Below are 22,145 nucleotides of genomic sequence, written 5' to 3'. Positions count from 1 at the left end.
ATAATGGTGTATACTGCACTCAGGTCACACAGACAACACCCAGAAACTCCTGCAGATGGCTGAAAGCTCAATTAAAGAAGAGCAATATAATTAGCTGTATAGGTGGATAATGGTGTATACTGCGCTCAGAGCACACATACAACACCCAGAAACTCCTGCAGATGGCTGAAAGCTCAATTAAAGAAGAGCAATATAATTAGCTATATAGGTGGATAATGGTGTATACTGCGCTCAGAGCACACATACAACACCCAGAAACTCCTGCAGATGGCTGAAAGCTCAATTACAGAAGAGCAATATAGCTATATAGGTGGATAATGGTGTATACTGCACTCAGGGCACACAGAAATCACCCAGAAACTCCTGCAGATGGCTGATAGCTCAATTACAGAAGAGCAAGAATGCTAAATAGGCATCCTGCCTATGGCCAATTATGGCTCTCCTTGCTGCCAGCGCTGTGCCGGCGCTGTGATTGGCACTGTGACCCCGCATGCTTGGCCAATCATGAGCCAGCAATGCACTGCGATGGCGTGAGCGCCACGCGAATTTGGCGTGAACGGCGCACAGAGTTCTGGCTTCGCCAAACGGGCGAACAGCTGGTGTTTAGGGGTGTTGTTTTTGAGGTTTTTATTTTTGGAGAACTTGGATAGGGTTGTGGGAAGTAGGCAGGATACTCCCGAAACAAGAATGATGTACAAATGAGGACTTATTGTATATATTCTTTAGGGCCAGCTGTATTAAAGTCCGGGCTTGTAACAAACAGTAGACTTCAGCTTTAGGGTAGCAATAGTAGTAGTTAACTTTAATCTCCTTTCTTAGAGACACAAGAGCAGAGTTCCTTTAGGTAGACATTAGCTGGACAAAGCTTTTCAGGACAACAGCCAGGATCCTCTTTAAATAGACCCACAACTAACTTTCTCTAGCACCTAGGGGTGGCAAAAGCAAAAGGTCCCCACGATCTTTCAGAATGTCTGTACTCACACAAGGCCCAAGGAACAGCTGGTTGTCTGTTTTCAGCTTCCACGGTGCGTGCGATTACATCAAAGGATGCACCAGACTTGGTTGAGTGGCTCACTCAGCCTTACTCTTCTGCACCCTCCTGTCACGATCGACCTACTGTTCCGATCGTACATAGGAAACTCACCCGCAGGTTCCCCTTGCAAGAAGCTCGTTGGCGTCCTCAGACGCAGGTTGGCGCGAACGAACGCACGCGTGTGCGTGTAGATCCTAACAGGCGCACGCGGGTGCGCGTTGACACGAGCGAGCGCACACGGGTGCGCGACCAAGCGAACGGGCGTACGCGGGGACGCGGGGTCACGAACGGGAGCACGGTTACTCGCGGGGGCACGCAAACTCACCGTGCGACCGTTCTTGGCGCCCAACAGGTTATTTAAGGAATCAGCTCCTGTTCTCCCGTGCTGTCCTGTCTACAGCGTTCCCGTGACTTCTGCTACTTGCTCCTGCCTGTTCCTGATACTGAACCCAGCCTGTTTTGACCTTGTTTGATTGCTGCCTGCCTCCGACCCTCTGCCTACCTGACCACGCTCCTGCCTTCTGCTTTGTACCTCTGCTGCCCGCTAATTACCGACCCGGCTCGTTCCTGACCACGCCTGCTGTACCCACCTGAACGCCAGTACCAGCTGCTCCTGCTGTTCCTGCCTGTCTGCCAGTACCAGCTGCTCCTGCTGTTCCTGCCTGTCTGCCAGTACCAGCTGCTCCTGCTGTTCCTGCCTGTCTGCCAGTATCAGCTGCTCCTGCTGTTCCTGCCTGTCTGCCAGTACCAGCTGCTCCTGTTGTGCCCGCTGTCTACTACCTCCCGTTCCAGTCTGACCTCCTGCACCAGCTGGTGATGGATCTCCGTTGCTGCAACCCGGCCTGGCACTTGTGCCCTCCGAACTCTTGAATCCCTGTCTCCACCTCCAGGGGCACTCGAGCCGGAGGCTTACGAGGCGCCGCTCCCTGCATTCTGGGCTCTCCTACCAGGTAACGTGACAGTACAGGACAGCCATGTTCGAGCCCACGCAGGGAGCCTCCCCAATGAACGAGCTTTGCCGCCATCTAGCCGGTCTTACCCAGGCTGTGAAGAACTTGCAGGAAGGCTACGGTCGTCTTGAAGAACTGGTCCAGGCCCTATCTGCCTCATCATCAGCTGTTCCCGGACCTCCAGCTCCACCTTCAGTGGTAATGATGCCGCCTGAACCAAGGGTCCCCACTCCAGATCGTTTCTCCGGCAACCGAAACAAGTTCAGGGCCTTTCGTAACTCCTGCGAGCTCTTCTTCGCTCTACAGCCCCAGACTTTCTCCCTCGAGGCGACTAAAGTGGGGTTTGTCATTTCGCTACTGACAGACGAGCCCCAGGTCTGGGCGCATCGTCTTCTGGAACGGAAGGATCCCTCTCTGGACACTTTAAATACTTTCTTCCAAGCGATGCCTCGGCTGTATGAGGACCCCCAGCTTGCTGCCACCGCAGAAGCAGCCCTGCATGCGCTCCAACAGGGTCGCAGGCCGGTGGAGGATTACGTGTCTGAGTTCAGACGCTGGAGCTCCGACACAGACTGGAATAACTCGGCCCTCCGCTACCAGTTTCGGATGGGCCTCTCTGAATCGTTAAAAGACGAACTGGCTCGCGTGGGTATCCCTGAAACCCTAGAAGCGCTCATTGACCTCTCTGTCCAGATTGATAGGCGCCTAAGAGAACGTCGCCTAGAGCGTTCTTCTTCTACCTCTCGCCCTGTCTGGATGTTACCACGGGTTCCAAGTTCCAACCCTCCGGTTCCCTCTGCTCCTGTTCCACCCTCTCCAGATTCTTCAGAGCCCATGCAGCTGGGACTCCTTCGCCCATCTTTGACGCCTGAGGAGCGCCAACGTCGAAGAGCCGGCAATCTGTGTCTCTACTGTGGAGAACCGGGACATTATGTTCGCACTTGCCCTGCCAAATTGCGTAAGTGCCTCCTCCTTCCTCCTGCTTCTTCTCCTGCCTTGCTTAGTAACACCTCTCATCTGGCTGTGCCTCTTCTTTTGCAGCTCTCAGGAAAGACTATCAAAACCAACGCGATTATTGACTCTGGGGCTTGCAGCGGCTTTATGGACTTGTCCTTTGCCTTAAGAAACAACATCCCTCTTCGGCCTAGGGTAAAAGGACTTTCAATTTATTTGGCCGACGGTTCCACCCTTAAGTCCGGACCAGTGACCCAGGAGACGTCTCCTCTTTTTGCCATCATCGCCGGAACCCACCAGGAGCTCCTGTGTCTGGACATCATTAAGTCTCCACTTTTTCCCGTTATTCTCGGCATGCCCTGGTTGAAGGCCCACAACCCCCTCATCAATTGGTCCACTGGGGGAATTGAGTTCCCGTCTGCCTACTGCCGTCAGCACTGTCTCCCAGTTGTTAACACGGACCTTTCTTCCCTGCTTTGCTTAGAAACGGACACCGAGATCCGACAGGCTGTGCCCAAGGTTTACCACAACTTCTTGGATGTATTTAGCAAGAAGGGCGCCGAGATTCTACCCCCTCACAGGCCATATGACTGCCATATGACAGGCCATCGAGTTGCTCCCGGGGGCAGAGATTCCCTTCGGAAGAATTTTCCCCTTATCCGAAACCGAACTGGGAACCCTGAAAACCTACCTGGACGAGAACTAGGAGAAGGGTTTTATTCGACCGTCCACTTCCCCGGCAGGTGCAGGGATCTTCTTCGTTGAGAAAAAGGACCATTCCCTACGCCCATGTGTGGACTACCGGGCACTTAACAAGGTCACAATAAAAAACCGCTATCCCCTACCGTTAGTGCCCGAACTATTTCAGAGACTGGGGTCGGCCGAAGTATTCTCTAAACTAGACCTTCGGGGTGCCTACAACCTTGTCCGCATTCGTAGAGACGACGAATGGAAGACCGCCTTCCGTACTCGTTTCGGGCACTTTGAATATTTAGTTATGCCCTTCGGACTATGTAATGCTCCTGCTACATTCCAACATTTCGTAAATGATATCTTCAGAGATTACCTTGATTTGTTTGTTATAGTGTATCTAGATGATATCTTAATCTTTTCTTCTTCCTTAACCGAGCACCGGGAACATGTGAAGAATGTCCTAGGCCGACTCCGTCTTCATGGTCTGTACGCCAAGCCCGAGAAGTGTGTCTTTGAACAACAAAGTATTCAATTCCTTGGTCTAATTATTTCAGTGAAAGGAATAGAGATGGACCCCCAGAAGATCTCAGCTATCCTAGACTGGCCCACTCCCTCTGACAAGAAAGGGGTCCAACGATTTGTAGGATTTGCTAATTTCTACAGGAAATTCATCAAGGGATTTTCCTCCATCATCTCCCCCATCACCGAGCTGACCAAACAGGGTCAAAAGTTCCAATGGACCTCTAGGGCACAAGAGGCTTTCAAAACCCTAAAGGACTTGTTCATATCGGCCTCAATCTTAAGACACCCTGACTCAACCCTGCCTTATATCCTGGAGGTGGATGCCTCAGAAATTGCGGTCGGTGCGGTGCTCTCCCAGAGACAGGGGCCTAAGTCACTTTTGCATCTGGTCGCCTTCTTTTCCCGCAAGCTTTCGGAGGCTGAACGTAATTACGATGTCGGTGACCGTGAACTGCTGGCGATCAAGGCGGCACTCGAGGAGTGGCGCTACCTTCTCGAGGGCGCTTCCCACCCGATCCTGGTCTATACTGATCATAAAAATCTAGAATATCTTAAGTCGGCCAAGAGACTGAAGCCAAGACAGGCCAGGTGGGCACTCTTCTTCTCTAGATTCGTGTTTCATATCACGTACCGTCCGGGATCTAAGAATGTCAAATCCGATGCTCTCTCCCGCATGTACAGTAAACCAGTGGAGCTCTCTACTCCTGATACTATCCTTTCCTCAGGGAACTTTCTCCTGCTTCAGGAGGATCTACTCACCCAAATTAAGCAAGCTTCCAGCGATCCGGTCCTCCCACCTGACATTCCATTAACTTCTAGAGATGGTCTTCTTTGGCATCAGGACAAGATCTACGTTCCCCAAGAAGTACGTGTCGCAGTCCTCAGCTCCTGCCACGACCACCTGCTGGCCGGCCACTTTGGGGTGCTCAAAACCACGGACTTGCTTCAGCGCACCTTCTGGTGGCCACAGATGAAGAAGCACTGCAGGGAATATATGGAGGCATGCACCACATGTATTCGGAATAAAGGTAGCAAATCAAAAGCTTGGGGGCTGCTGAGACCACTGCCCATTCCGGATAGACCTTGGAGGATGATATCCATGGACTTCATCATGGAATTGCCTCCTTCCGAGGATTTTTCCACAATCTTTGTGGTGGTAGATAGACTCACTAAAATGGCCCACTTTTTGCCTATGAAGGGGACCCCTTCGGCCGCAGAGACGGCTAAGACTTTTATTAGAGAAGTGGTGAGGCTTCATGGCATCCCTGCCAACATTACTTCGGATAGGGGGGTGCAGTTCACGTCCAGGTTTTGGAAAGCACTCTGTGGGGCCTTGAAAATTCGTCTTTCCTCGGCCTATCACCCTCAGACCAACGGCCAGACCGAGAGAACCAACCAACACAGGAGCAATATCTGCGTTGCTTTTCTTCCTTCTCCCAGGATGACTGGGCATCGCTCTTACCACTAGCAGAATTTGCTTATAACAATTCTATCCATTCTGCCACAAAACAGTCTCAGTTTTTTGCAAAATTTGGCTTCCACCCGCTTTTTCTGTCCAGTAATCTCCCTGAATGTTCAGTACCGGCGGTACAGGAAGATCTCAATTTCTTCGAGACCAACAATAAACTCCTACAAGAGACTCTGGCTAAAACACAGGAACACAACAAGGAGGTCTTCGATAAGAAGAGAAGGGGGGAGCTCAACCTCAAGGTCGGGGACCAGGTCTGGTTGTCCACTCTAAACCTGAAATTGGCCTGCCCATCCAAGAAGCTGGGCACGAAGTTTGTGGGCCCATTCCCTATTGTGAGGAAGCTGAATGACGTGGCTTTTGAATTGAAGCTCCCGGAGTCGTTTCGGATCCACCCGGTCTTTCACGCTTCATTGCTTAAACCTACTGTTCCGGACCCCTTTGCCAATCGGAATGCCAACCCCCCGGTACCTGTGATGATTGATGGAGAATTGGAATACGAGGTCGAATCCATCCTGGACTGCAGGAGAAGACAGAATCGGACTCAGTTTCTGGTCAAATGGAAGGGGTATGGCCCTGAGGAAAACTCCTGGGAACCGGAATCCAACCTGCATGCGAAGAGGCTAATCCTTGCCTTCAAGAGGTCTCATCCGGATAAGATGGCACGGTTGGGCATCCGGAGGCTGCCCCTTGGGGGGGGGCAAAGTCACGATCGACCTACTGTTCCGATCGTACATAGGAAACTCACCCGCAGGTTCCCCTTGCAAGAAGCTCGTCGGCGTCCTCAGACGCAGGTTGGCGCGAACAAACGCACGCGTGTGCGTGTAGATCCTAACAGGCGCACGCGGGTGCGCGTTGACACGAGCGAGCGCACACCGGTGCGCGACCAAGCGAACGGGCGTACGCGGGGATGCGGGGTCACGAACGGGAGCACGGTTACTCGCGGGGGCACGCAAACTCACCGTGCGACCGTTCTTGGCGCCCAACAGGTTATTTAAGGAATCAGCTCCTGTTCTCCCGTGCTGTCCTGTCTACAGCGTTCCCGTGACTTCTGCTACTTGCTCCTGCCTGTTCCTGATACTGAACCCAGCCTGTTTTGACCTTGTTTGATTGCTGCCTGCCTCCGACCCTCTGCCTACCTGACCACGCTCCTGCCTTCTGCTTTGTACCTCTGCTGCCCGCTAATTACCGACCCGGCTCGTTCCTGACCACGCCTGCTGTACCCACCTGAACGCCAGTACCAGCTGCTCCTGCTGTTCCTGCCTGTCTGCCAGTACCAGCTGCTCCTGCTGTTCCTGCCTGTCTGCCAGTACCAGCTGCTCCTGCTGTTCCTGCCTGTCTGCCAGTACCAGCTGCTCCTGCTGTTCCTGCCTGTCTGCCAGTACCAGCTGCTCCTGTTGTGCCCGCTGTCTACTACCTCCCGTTCCAGTCTGACCTCCTGCACCAGCTGGTGGTGGATCTCCGTTGCTGCAACCCGGCCTGGCACTTGTGCCCTCCGAACTCTTGAATCCCTGTCTCCACTTCCAGGGGCTCTCGAGCCGGAGGCTTACGAGGCGGCGCTCCCTGCATTCTGGGCTCTCCTACCAGGTAACGTGACACCTCCTCATCCTCTCGATCTGCACCCTCTTCACTCTCTGCTGTGTGCACCCCCAAAGACACTACCACCAACACCACCATATACCTTCCGCTTGACTAACAGGAATTATTTTCCGATCCATCACAAGACATTTCCAATGCGTAGCCATTCTTGGCATTGGATCAGGAAGAGGAGGTAGCAACAACCGCCACTCAGCAGTCTGACGACAGTACCCAGATCAGCCCAGGGAGGCTGGTCACCACTGTTGCTGCCTACTCCGAGATCTCTAATTATAGCGGTGGGGAAGGTGACGTTGATGATGATGTGTCTAGTGATGTCACGTGGGTGCCCACAAGAGAGGAAGAGGAGGGGAGTTCAGAGGGTGATATGGACCAGCAGATAGGGAGGAGAAGCAGGCAGAACTTAAATTGTACAGGAGGGACAAAGCAGACTGCTATTGTATCAGGGGCGAGGCATCAACCATGTACGGTCACATCTGGTGCTCCCAGGACGCCGGCACATGGCTCCGCAGTGTGGGCTTTTTTTAACGTGTCTGCTGCTGACAATAGTGTTGCCATCTGCAATCTTTGCAGTCAACGCATAAGTCACGGTAAGCCCAACACTCACCTAGGGATGACTGTCTTAAGAAGGCACATGAGTTGCCATTACCGAGCCCAGTGGGAGCAACGGAACACACAAAGCCACACTCCAGGCTCTCGCTGTCCAGCCTCGTCTTCTACTTCTCTTTCTCCTCTCTCCTCACAATTGTCCTCCACTCCACCTTCCATCACACCGTCCTCGCGTTTTTCTGCAAAAAGGCAGGCTTCCGTGGGCCAAATGTTCAAGCTTAAAAAAAGATGATGCTGGATAACCCTCTTGCCCAACGGTTGACGGCTGGCTTGTCAGAACTGATAGCCCGCCAACTACTGCCATATAAACTGGTGGACTCGGAGGCCTTTCGAAAATTTGTGGCCATTGGAACACCACAATGAAAGGTCCCATGAAGGAAGTATTTCTCACAGAAGGGCATCCCAGAGCTATATGGCCATGTTCAGCGGCAAGTGAATGTATCTCTGGCACACAGTGTCGGTGCTAAGATACATCTGACCACAGACACGTGGTCTAGCAAACACGGGCAGGGAAGGTATATCACTTTTACTGCCCACTGGGTGAACCTTCTGACGGCCGTCAAGCATGTAACCCGTGGCACCCGTGTAGATTTGGTTTTACCGCCATGGATTGCATGCAGGCCTGGCTCTTCTTCTCCTCCTCCTCCTACTCCATCCTCCTCCCTCTCCTCCTCAGCTGACTCCTCCTTTTCCACAGCTAGTGTCTCTTCAGCTGCGCCGCCCAAGCTCCCCAGAACCTATTCGACATGCCAGGTGAGACCTTGCGATGCCGTGCTGCGCCTGTTGTGCCTGGAAGCCAAGAGCCTCACTGGCCCGGCACTCCTTTCAGCTTTGCGTTCACAGGCAGATCAGTGGCTAACACCGCTCAATTTGACAGTTGGTAAAGTGGTGTGTGACAACGGTGCCAATCTGCTTAGTGTATTGAAACAGGGCAAAATTACACATGTGCCTTGCATGGCACACGTCTTAAACTTGGTCATGCAGCGATTTGTTGTCAAATACCCTGGGGTCCAGGACATCTTGCGGCAGGCAAGGGAAATCTCAATTTCAGAAGATCTTACACTGCCATGGCTTGCCTTGCTGACATTCAGCGGCGACACAATCTGCCGGTCAGACGTCTTATTTGCGATGGCCTGACGCGATGGAACTCAAACTTCTATATGCTTGATAGGCTGCTCCAGCAGAAACGTGCAGTTAACGACTACCTGTACGAACTCTGCGCCAGAACAGTTTCTGGGGAGCTTGGTTTTTTTCACCGCGCCAGTGGCTGCTCATGCGCGACGCATGCAGACTTCTGTGGCCATTTAATGAGATCACCAAACTGTTCAGTCGCAGCCATGGCGCCATCAGTGACATGGTACCTTATGCCTTCTTTATGGAGCGTGCATTGCATTGTGTCATTGATCAAGCCGTGGAGGAGCAGGAAGATGAGGAAGTCACAATGCTGGATGAATTCCCAGGGGGGGCTACTCTATCTGAGACAAGTCAACAACAGGAGTCTGAAGAGGAGTCAGAGGAGGATGGTGCCGGGGCGGATGAGGAGGAGCAAGAAAAGCATGCTTTAAACCTTTCTGGGATCCCTGTTGTTGTGCGTGGATGGGGAGAGGAGAACGCAGAGGATGACATTATCCTGGATGATGAGCAGGAGCCAGGCCACCACACAGCTTCCAGTTTAGTGCAAATGGGGGCCTTCATGCTCCAGTGTTTTAACAGGGGCCCCCGTATAAAAAGCATAAAGGTCAAGGACCAGTACTGGGTGGCAACGTACTTAGACCCCCGGTACAAACACAAAATGGTGTAAATGTTACCACCGTCACAGAGGGCTGTCAGAATGGAGCACTTCCAGGCCTTGCTTCGAGAAATGCTGCATTCTGCTTTTGCGTGTGCTGGCAGAGGAGGAATTCCCACTCCCAGAGAAAGAGTTGCGGGTACCAATCCAACAAAGCCTGCAAGAAGAGGGTGGTTTGAAGATGTGTTGGTGACTTCTGATATGAGGTCATTCTTTCAGCCGACCTATCGACAGGTCTCATCCGGATCCAGCATCAGGGATCGCCTAGACCAACAGGTGTCCGACTACATCGAGTTAACGGCCGATGTGGACTCTCTGAGAAGTGAGGAACCCCTGGACTACTGGGTGGGCAGGCTTGACCTCTGGCCAGAGCTTGCCCAATTTGCAATGGAACTATTGGCTTGCCCCTCGTCCAGTGTCCTGTCCAAAAAGGACGTTCAGCTCGGCAGGAGGGATCGTGACCGATAAGCGCACTCGCCTAGCTCACGACAGTGTTGACTACCTCACATTTATAAAAATGAATGAGGCATGGATCTCGGAGGAATTCAACACATGTGACCAGTAGACCATGTATATGCATAACTCTATAAACAATTTATTTAATCGAGCACACAGACCTTTTTTCTACCTTTGGCTTACTTCCTTGTACAAAAAAAAGCACACCGTACTATATGCCCGTACCCTCCTGTTTGAAGAGGTTGAGCGCTGTCATATTTTTGGGTCCCGCAGCGAGTTGCTGGTATCAGTGCTGCTGTCAGTGCTCTCAATCTCTGTGCTGGTGTCAGTGCTCTCTCTCTATCTCGGTGCTGGTGTCAGTGCTCTCTATCACTGCGCTGGTGTCAGTGCTCTCTCTCTATCTCGGTGCTGGTGTCAGTGCTCTCTCTCTATCTCGGTGCTGGTGTGGTGTCAGTGCTCTCTATCTCGGTGCTGGTGTCAGTGCTCTCTATCTCGGTGAAGGTGTCAGTGCTCTCTATCATAGTGCTGGTGTCAGTGTTCTCTATCTCGGTGATGGTGTCAGTACTCTCTATCTCGGTGCTGGTGTCAGTGCTCTCCATCACGGTGCTGATGTGGTGTCAGTGCTCTCTATCTCGGTGCTGGTGTCAGTACTCTCTATCACGGTGCTGGTGTCAGTGCTCTTTATCATGGTGCTGGTGTCAATGCTCTCTATCACGGTGCTGGTGTCAGTGCTCTCCATCACTATGCTGGTGTCGTGTCAGTGCTCTCTATCTCGGTGCGGGTGTCAGTGCTCTCTATCATGGTGCTGGTGTCAGTGCTCTCTCTCTATCTCGGTGCTGGTGTGGTGTCAGTGCTCTCTATCTCAGTGCTGGTGTCAGTGCTTGCTATCTGGGTGCTGGTGTGGTCTCAGTGCTCTCTATCACGGTGCTGGTGTCAGTGCTCTCTATCATGGTGCTGGTGTCAGTGCTCTCTATCTCGGTGCTGGTGTCAGTGCTCAGTCTCTATCGCGGTGCTGGTGTCAGTGAGGCAGATAGCAGCAGAGAAGCCAATCAGCCGGCAGTTCCAGCACCATGGCTGAGGATCAGCACTGGACTGGCACCCCCGGACCACTGCAGTGGAGCCCTGCATAGGTGGGGGTAAGGGCCGGGCAGAGGGAGGGGCTCAAGCACAGGTTGGCAAACTTGGCACACTGGGACACTGGCACAGGACTGCGCTGCCCTGACTGTAGCACTGATCATCTCCTGCACCCCCTTCATAGCCTGGCCTGACCTTGCCTCTCCTCCATGGCCTTCATGCTCTCCTGAATTGTCAAAATTTCACAGATAAAAAAAGAATGCTTGTCGTTGTCGATCCCAGATTCACTTAATACTTTTGTTATGTCAGTGTCCGTGTTGTGGGACTATGTGTGCACAGCTAGTAAGTATTTTGTGGCTGAAAATATGACTTGGAGGTTTTTAAGGTTCGCCAATGGGGTCCGCCTCAAACTTTGCGGTTTGCAAACTTTTGGCCACGTTCGCGTTCACGAAACGTCCCGTCGGAAGTTCGTCCATCACTAGTCTCCGCATCCAGGCCCTCAGGTCACCCACCGGAGGCTTCGAAATCACAATAGTGCCAGGGACAGTAGCGTGCCCCTTCAGACTGGACTAATCCTCTCCAGGGGCCCAGTGTGTTCACAGAATATATATAGTGTCCTAGCATGCCATCAGAGCTTGCCTCTCTGGGACAGGCCAGGGCTGTATCAATATTCATCCTGCCATCTGCATAGGTCCACACCTAGCTTCCAGAAACTTCTCAAGTTCTCTAGATGTAGAGGGAGCTATTAGACCAGACTGGCAGTAGCTGAGAACACTAAGCAGACCAAACTAGCACAGTACAGTGAGCAAACTATGATTTTACCTAACAAACAATTACTGCTACATGGACTACAGTGTGGCAACTAAATTTCAAAAACACACTATAATTCTAACTATCTTATATCTAGCACCTATCTAGAAGGGTGCTACATTTACAATATCTCACAAAAGTGAGTATACCCCTCACAATTTTGCAAATATTTTATTACATCTTTTCACGTGACAACACTGAAGAAATGGCACTTTGCTACAGCTTGTATAACAGTGTCAATTTTCTGTCCTCTCAAAATAACTCAACACACAGCCATTAATGTCTAAACCTCTGGCAACAAAAGTGAGTACACCCCTAAGGCCCCATTCACACCTGAACATAGCGTTTTCAGGCAGAAAATCGTGATTTTGCAGCTTTTTTTACTTTGTTTTTACCGTGATTTTGCAGCGTTTTGCCGCATTTTGTGCAAGGCAAAAGGTCTCCAATGTAAAAAGAAGAAAAACGTCCCAAATCTGCCCGATTCAAGTGACAAAAAAGGATCCAGAACTTGTTTGAGCTTCAGGCGTTTGGCTTCAGGGGACTTGGAGTGGAGATGTGAACCATCTCCATTGAGAATAATAGATTTTTTCCCCTGCAGCGTTTTGTAGCTTCAGGCTTCAGGCTACAAAACGCTCAGGTGTGAATGGGGCCTAAGTGAAAATGTCCAACATTGAGCCCAATTAGCCATTTTCCCTCCTTTGTGTCATGTGACTCATTATTTTTACAAGGTCTCAGGTGTGAATGGGGAGCAGGTGTGTTAAATATGGTGTTATTCCTCTTATTCCGTGTACACATGATCAGACTTTCCGTCAGACTTGGTCTGGCAGACAATCCACCGGACTTTGTAGCGGAGGTCCGCCGGACTTTCCGTACAAGTGGACTTGCATGCACACGAACTGACTTTCCGGCAGACTAGGTCCGATGGACCTCCCGCCGGACTTTTGGCGGAGGTCCGACGGACTTTCCAAATGAACAGACTTGCCCACGCACAGAGGGCAATTTTGAACGTGACTCTGGGTACAACGGGACTAGAGAAGGAAGTCTATCTAGCCACTTTCATCGGCGAGATTAACACCTTGCGAGCCCCGTCGTCTGGTATGGATTTTACGGGTAACGCGCTATGCTGAAAAAACGGTGTGGGCCCCCCCCCCAAAATCCATAACAGACCCTTAACTGAGCACGCAGCCTGGCTGGTCAGGAAAGGGGGTGGAGATGAGTGAGCACCCCCCCGAACTGTACCAGGCCGCATACCCTCAACATGGGGGTGGGTGCTTTGGGGAAGGGGGGCGCCCTGCGGCCCCCCACCCCAAAGCACCTTGTCCCCGTGTTGATGAGGACAAGGGCCTCTTTCCAACAACCCTGGCCATTGGTAGTCGGGGTCTGTGGACGAGGGGCTTATCGGAATCCGGGAGCCCCCTTTAATAAGTGGGCCCCCAGATCCTGGTCTCCCACCCTATGTGAATAAGTATGGGGTACATCGTACCCCTACCCATTTACCTGGGGGAAAAGTGTCAATAAAAAAACACACTGCACAGGTTTTTAAAGTAGTTTATTAGGCAGCTCTGGGGGTCTTCTTCAGACTTCGGGGGTCTTCTTCTGACTTCTCCACGCTTTCCAGTTCTTCTGACCGGGCTCCTCCGCTATCTTCTGCTCTTTTGACACTCTTTTGCTAGCGGAGGAGCCCGGCTTTCTCCTTCGCCGTCGTTGTCTTCTTCATCTTCTTCTTCTTCTTCCTTCTTCTGTTCTTCTGATGTTGACACAACGCTCTCTCCCGCTCTAATGCTGTGGACATGGTGCGCGGCGACTTATATAGTTATTTTGAGGGGACAGCAAATTTACACTGTTATACAAGCTGTACACTCACTACTTTACATTGTAGCAAAGTGTCATTTATTTAGTGTTGTCACATGAAAAGATAGAATAAACTACTTACAAAAATGTTAGGGGTGTACTTTTGTCAGATACTGTACGTCTCCATGAAACTCTTGTGCAGATACATGATCATGGATACTCATAAATCTGAATAACCTATTTGATGCCAAAGAGCATACTCAATTTTTCCCTATGGATTTGGCATGGGCAATGGCAAATTTCCTAGTGTAAAAAATGGACCCTCGCGCCACTAAGTGCTAAACGTGAAAATGTATCTAAGTACGTGTAAAAAATGGAAAATGTACCAATACACAATATAAGTAAAATAACCAGTGAAGTGATACAAAAGTGCAAGTGCTACTAAATAATGCAAAATGCAGCGGGACAAAATAGTTAACACAAACTATCGCATCAAGATGAATAAAATAAAGAGTCCTGCGCAAATCGTGCCACTGAAAAAATTGATGATGAATATAATATAAAATTCCTAGTGTGGTCCTCAATGGACTGAAGTTTTGCTGCTTTGAGTAGCAAACTGTATGCCATGACATCACACACACTCGTGAAAAGGGTAATAGTTTACTAGCTAACATTTCTTAACAAAGTGTTATGTGACAAAATCTTTTGTAGAACATAGAGATGAAAGAATATTTTCTCTCGTGAACATTTGCAGGATCAGAGTGATTATGAAAGAGTTTTAATTAAAATTTTCCCATAAATAAAGAAGATTCCCACATTTGTTCAGAACACCAATGTTTTATTAGATCACAGAAGTAAGAGCCAAAAAAAGATCAAACTATATGTTATTTTTTCTCTTCTGTGAGAGACTACTCTTCACTGAAACCTACTGACTTGCCCTAGGTCACAAATTTAAGTATTTATTAAACATTTTTTGCTGGATTTATTTTTGGGATATTTGCATGTTCAGAACCAAAACCACTCTGGTTGAAATGCCTTAATTTTTTCTTAGTCACCTTCACAACATCTTGAAGCCATGTGGGGTGCGTTTCCTTTTGCTCATTCTGATTAACAGAGACAGAGTTGTTGAGATGTTTAGCAAAAAGCTATAGCAAGCTTGGTCAAAACACTAGTATCATCCCTTGCGCAGACAGTGCCTTGAAAAAGTATTCACACACCTTGAAATTTTCCACATTTTGTCATGTTACAACCAAAAACTTAAATGTATTTTAAAGTGGAAGGAAATAATAAATGGTTTTCAGATTTTTTTACAAATAAATCTCTGAAAAGTGCGGTGTTGATTTGCATTCAACTCCCTGAGTCAATACTTTGTAGAACCACCTTTCGCTGCAATTACAGCTGCAAGTCTTTTTGGGCATGTCTCTACCATATTTGCACATCTACAGAGTGACATTTTGCCCATTCTTCTTTACAAAATAGCTCAAGCTCAGTCAGATTGGATGGAGAGCATCTGTGAACAGCAATTTTCAAATCTTGCCACAGATTCTCAATTGGATTTAGGTCTGGACTTTGACTGGGCCATTCTAACACATGAATATGCTTTGATCTAAACCATAGCATTGTAGCTCTGGTTGTATGCTTAGGGTCGTTGTCCTGCTGAAGGGTGAACCTCCAACCCAGTCTCAATTCTTTTGTAGACTCTAAAAGCGTTTTTTCTAAGATTGCCCTGTATTTGGCTCCATCCATCTTCCCATCAACTCTAACCAACTTCCCTGTCTTGCTGAAGAAAGGCATCCCTACAACATGATGCTGCCACCACCATGTTTCACGGTGGGAATGATGTGTTAAGGCTGATTTACAGAGTTAGTTTTGCTTTTAGACCAAAAAGTTCAATTTTTGTCTCATCTGACTAAAGTACCTTCTTCCACATGTTTGCTGTGTCCCCCACATGGCTTCTCACAAAATGCAAAAAGGAATACTATGGGCTTTCTTTCAACAATGGCTTTCTTCTTGCTACTCTTTCATAAAGGCCAGATTTGTGGAGTACATGACTAATAGTTGTCCTGTAGACAGATTCTCCCACCTGAGCTGTGAATCTGTCAGGGCTGGGTTCAGCACTTCCTTCTCTGTGCTGGCCACTCAGCTGTCGGCTAATCGCCAGCTCTTTTCTCTCCACAGTTACTCAGCTGTTGATGATATCCTGCTCGTCAGTCCTGCCTACTTAAGCTGTCCAGTCCAGAGGTTCTCTGCCTTCGCCTTGGTCAGGCATCACAGAAACTATCTCCTGCTATCGCGGGCATCCGCAGGTAGGGGCAAAGGGGATCAAATGCCCTCCCCTGGAATCAGGGATTGGATCTTAAATTCAGCACAGTTGCATCGCTATCGGGGTGTGGGCAGCACTCACCCGGGTGCCATCCTCCAGTGGGGTGACACCATCCATTTGCTGTCAAGCCCCCCCATCAGTGTTGTGTGACTTTGGCTCTTTTCCCTGCTCAGTCCAGCAGAGGACTCTGCGGCGTTGTGACAGGAGAAAGGCGAGCTCCGGGCTGTCAGAGGTTTCCCCCGCTCACCCTCCTTTGTCCTCAGGGAGAAGAGATGGCGGCTCTCACCAGGTTCCCTGCCGCTCCTTCCCTACTGGCCATAACTGAGGGCCAATCAAAGGAGACTAGGAGAGGAGAGCATCATGAGACATGTAGTCCCAAAGATTGGCGGCCCCATTTTTCCACAGGGAGGAGGCTACAGCTTGATCAAGAGAGGGATTGAGAGACTGCAGCCTGGAAAAAAGCTGAGGGAGAAAGTGCTACAGGACAAAGAACGAGGAGTGTGCTGGACGGAAGCTGGAGAGAGAGCCACGCTGCCAAGCGCCACCAGAGAGATAGCCACCCTGCCCAGCGCCACCAGAGAGAGAGACACACACTGCCCAGCGCCACCAGAGAGAGAGCCACACTGCCCAGCGCCACCAAAGAGAGAGCCACACTGTCCAGCGCCACCAGAGAGAGACACACACTGCCCAGTGCCCCCAGAGAGAGAGAGACACACTGCCCAGTGCCACCAGAGAGAGAAAGGCTGAGCCACTACCAGGGTACAGACATACTAAACTACTGACCAGAGTCACCCCCGGGGAACCAAGAGTGAGCGACTATCCAGCCAGAGGAATCACCGCTGTAGTTTGGCTGGGTCTGGTAAGAGGGCATGTTGGCCATTATCCATAACTTATCCTAGGGACTGTACTATGTCTGCAGACTTTGACCATGATAATGTGATAATGACATTGTCGAAAAGGGGCGGTGCATGACTGACCATAAAATGATGCCCCCCTCCCGAAAAAAGTTCTGCGGACGCCCATGCCTGCGATCCTGTTCAAGACTTGCTTTGCTGACATCTCTTCTGGCTACAGATCCTGCTTGCTGTTCCACTACATTGATCCCTGACTTCTGGCTCGGCTGATTATCCGTTCCGGTTATTGAACTTTGGCTATGTTTTGACTACATTTGTTCTTTTTACTTTTATTATTAAACAAGTGTGATTTCATGGTTTCTGTCAGGATCTCTGCAGCTCCTCCAGAGTTACCATGGGCCTCTTGGCTGCTTCTCTGATTAATGCTCTTCTTACCCAGCCTGTCAGTTTAGGTGACTGGCCATGTCTTGGCAGGTTTGCAGTTGTGTCATACTCTTTCCATTTTCGGATGATGGATTGAACAGTGCTCCGTAAGATTTTTAAAGCTTGGGATATTTTTTTATAACCTAACCCTGCTTTAAACTTCTCTACAACGTTACCCCTGACCTGTCTGATGTGTTCCTTGACCTTCATGATGCTGTTTGTTCACTAAGGTTCTCTCACAAACATCTGAGGGCTTCACAGAACAGCTGTATTTATACTGAGATTAAATTACACACAGATGGAGTCTATTTACTAATTCAGTGACTTCTGAAGGCAATTGGTACCACTAGCTTTTAGTTAGGGGTATCAGAGTAAAGGGGGCGTAATACAAATGCACACCCCACTTTTCATATATTTATTTGTAAAAAATTCAGAAAACCATTTATCAGTTTCCTTCCATTTCACAATTATGTGCCACTTTGTGTTGGTCTAACACATAAAATCCCCAAAAAATACATTTATGTTTTTGGTTGTAACATGACAAAAATGTATAAAATTTCATGGGGAATGAATACTTTTTCAAGGCACTGTACATGCATATACAAGCATTTGCCCAATAAATTAAACAAAAATATGCTGTTGTACCTTTACGCACAAATTACCAAAAATTGATGCACCAAGAACCTGGGTTAAATATATATTTGTTTAAACGGCTCACCTAGCATTTGTTTCCAAAACTAGGATAATTTGTCCGCTATTAAGTATACTTCTGTAATCTGTAGTGTATTGCCTATCCAGATCCATACATCACTTAATGAAGTTAATGCTGTACATGTATTTTGCTGTTTATATAAATGGGGGAGAGAAGAAAGAAGGGCTGTTTAATGAACTGTGAATTTAATTGCATTTTACGGGGAATTCTGAAGAAAACGTGAAAAGTACATGTATGATGGTTACTCAAGAATGTCCTAATTCCATCAGGTCTTTTAAAACAGCCTCCTGCAGTTTTTAACGCAACTAGTAAAAAAAAAGTGTGTTTGGATAATAAGGGATGCTGAAGTAAAATGTGTACATATACAAACTGAAATATATGTAGTACATATACAATACTGTACAAAAGTTTTAGGCAGGTGCGAAAAAATGCTGTAAATTAAGAATGCTTTCAGAAATATGGGTGTTAATAGTTTCTTTTTTTCAATGAACAAAATGAAAATACATAAACAGAAAATAGAAATCCAAATCAAATCAATATTTTATGTGACCACCCTTTGCCTTAACCTACCTGGCAGCATGATTATTTCAGATTGTTGGTGCTGAAAGCGGTACAATTATTTTGCATGGAAATTTGGCATTTTATATTGTAGGCCTGTAATTCTTAGGAATAACTCACTTAAATCTGTCCAAACCAGAGTCTAGTAGACATCCCGGGTATGATAAAGTTTGAAAAATGAATCATAAATTATAATATAATAAGTACCTATAAATAATTATAACAAATAATAATATAATAATAATAAAAATTATTCAATAATGTAATCAAATCATAAACACTGAAATTTGCTCAGTTGCAGAATTGTCACTGTCATTAGATTTAGTGTTTGATGACGAATTTCCCCACAAATCACTATCGCTCAATTCTGCAAGTGATTATAATTTATTATCGCTTTTTTCTAGTTGGTCTAAAACCACTTTTGACATAAAGGGACACTTTTTGGTTGCTATGGACAATCTCTTAATTCCAGGCAGAAAAAACAGTATTTATAATATAAAACTGCATGCAGGGCACTGGACAGACCACTGGGGACAAAGGGGATGTGTAATTTTTTTTATACAGTACTGTAATCTGAAAGATTACAGTCAGAGGCGGCTCTCTAATTAGGCAAATTAGGCAGTCGCCTTAGGCCTCGCACTCACAGAGACAACGCAGTCGCCTAATTTGCATTACTAAACAGCCATCTCTGATGTAGATGCATCTCCGGAGCTGAAGCGGGTGAGAAATTTAGCATGTGTCACTTGTGTCCAGGCGCGGACTTACATTTCCTGTCCCTGAATGTGTGTGTAGCGGCCACCACCCTTGCAAGGCGGCCTTGACTTGTTGGGCTTACCAGTTACCTTCTCTTGGCCTGCTCTTCCACGTCTAGGGGTTCCCAGGGTTGATACCCAACGACTTGAACACTGACACAGATGAAGTCCTTTAACAAAGGTTTTATTTAGCAGTAGTAACATCCAATAACACAGTCTCTTGTGGGAACAGAGGGCACGGGTGAAGAACTCAGGCACCTTGAACTGCAGACCTAGCAAAGTCTCTACTTCCACCCAGAGAGTAGCCACTTGCAGCTGGACACTTCAAAGCTGAACAAATCTCTAGCCAGAGATCATGGCAGTCAGCATGTTGACTCAAAACTTGAAACAATCTTATGAATGTGGACAAGTTGTAACTAAGGGTGAACAGGGACCTTTTTCTCAGTACCTGGAACGTTTCCTGTCTCCTCAATGGTACTGGAGAAGCGTGAATTTGTCAATGTCCTTCCCAACTCAGTAACCAGGCACTTCCCAGGATGCCACTAGCCGGCCCTCCTCCAAAGAGTCCTCCCCCGGTTACTTCCACGAGCTGTGGTGCCTCTCCAAGCCGAGAGCACACCCGGACACCTTGAATCCTCCCTCAGTTACTGCGCCTCGGACCAGCAGGTTCCGAGACTCAGGAACAGACGGATCCCTACCCCAGACCAGACGGGTCTACCAGGGGTCTCTAACAGGAACATGTTGCGGGATGTCGAAAACCCTGTGACCCCTCACGGGGCTAACCCGGTCCTGGAACCAGAACAGACCGCATGGGTCTCACGAGCACTTCTCTCCTGAACACATGACCCACACCTCTTAAGTACCCCTTCCCAGACTCCTCAGTGGGCCCCGGCACTCCCACTGATTGGTTCAGAGAAAGCTGATACCTAAATATCCAACCAGGCCTGGTTCTGGCCTGTCATGTGCACCTCACCGTTCACATGACCAGGCAGAACTTCCAAACACAGCCTGGCCAGACTGATGTTAAGGCCAACCTATGTAATTAACCCTCAGAACCCCTACTGTTCTGAGGCAAAAACATGTGTATGACATTTTGTCCACTACATGTGTTACGAACACACTGCCTGTGCTGACCATGCGATTGCTCCGCTCAGCCAATGAAAGTGGCACTGTAACCCACCCCCTTTCTCAGCCCGGCAAATTTGACTGTAAGGAGCAGGTGCCAGAAACGGAGGGTGACAGGGAGAAGACACAGAACCTGCACTGCTGGGACGGACCTAATGCTGAATGTAAGCTCGCTGGATGCATGTAGCAAGGCTTGTTAGGAATGTGAGGCTCCCTCCTTCTGCATGAATGCTCAGAGCTCTCTCTTACCTGACACCCGCCGATGCTCAGGTCAGGAAGGGAGAGTGACTGAAGACAGGACTGTCTGTGAGGAGAGAACAATGAGATGTGCCTAATGCTTTGAACTGAGGGAGATGTTATCCCCTGACACAGGAACGTCATGCCTGGCTTCCATTGCTTGTCATTCTGTGCTGTTCTATATTCTCTTAGCTGTGCCTGCCAATGGAAATTGCATTACTTTGTCTGTGTGATTTGAGGATTGCATGGGGCAATATGAGCCTCCGAATTCCCTGCAACAGTGTGTCTTCTGGGTGATGGATCTGTATAGGAGAAAGACCATCAGTGAACCTTGCTTGAGTTATGATTGTCAGTGTGGGGTAAGTGGATTACAGTGGCTAGTCATACTACCTGGGCTGAGTACACTAAACTGTGACTTGTGGATGTATAGAAATGTATCACCTTTGCTGTGATGTCCAGTGCTAGCAGTGATATACTTGTGGGGACTGGAGTCACTAGTGCACCCTATTCAGTGTGATTACATATGGTTTTATTACAGTGCATCACCATAAAAAGTGACTAATGTCGTGTACACACGATTGGAATTCTCGTCGAAAAAAGCTCTGATGGTTTTCCCAACGGAATTCGGCTCAAGCTGTCTTGCCTACACACTGTCACATCAAATTCCAATCATTTATAGCGCGGTGACGTACAACACGTACGATGTGACTAGAAAAAGGAAGTTCAATAGCCAGTAGCCAATAGCTTCTGTCTCGTAGTTGAATCTGAGCATGTGTGATTTTTGGCGTGTCGGAATTGCATACACACGATCGGAATTACCAATAGAAAGTTTTTCCCTCGGGAAAATTGAGAACATGCTATCAATTTTTGGCTGGCGGAAATTTGGACAGCTAAATTCCGATGGAGCATATATACGGTCGCATTTTCCGATGAAAAGCTCTCATCGTTTATTTTTTTTGGCCGGAATTCCAATCGTGTGTACGTGGCATTATTGTTATCTAGACAGATTGCCTTATGGTTTGTCTTATGAAGCTAGCAGCAATATTGTGCAAGTACTTTTACTGCAAGAACCATTGTTACCCCTCTCCTTAAGCCCTGGTTCACATTGATGCTACTTTGAAATCTCACTTCTTCACTTGAAGTAGCACAATTTCAAAGTAGCAAGGTCAGTGCGATTTCAGGTGCTACTTGATGATAAGACATCTGTGTGCCTTCATGCAGAGGTGTCTATTGAAGTCACACCTGAAATCAGCAAAAGTAGTGTAGGAACTACTTTTACAAATCAGTGCAGTGCCGCAAAATCCATGTCGCATCAATTGGAACAGTGCCATTGCTGCCAATAGGCTTCAACTTGTCATGCAATTTGATCTCTCAAATCACATGACAAATCGCTCCAATGTGAACCTAGGTTTAGTA

The sequence above is a fragment of the Lithobates pipiens genome, unplaced genomic scaffold (genome assembly GCF_037356315.1).
Source record: "Lithobates pipiens isolate NorthernLeopardFrog02 unplaced genomic scaffold, aLitPip1_a1.2 Scaffold_13, whole genome shotgun sequence".
In the NCBI taxonomy this organism is placed as follows: Eukaryota; Metazoa; Chordata; class Amphibia; order Anura; family Ranidae; genus Lithobates; species Lithobates pipiens.
The sequence above is the reverse complement of the archived record's forward strand: the minus strand, read 5'-3'. Positions refer to the sequence as shown.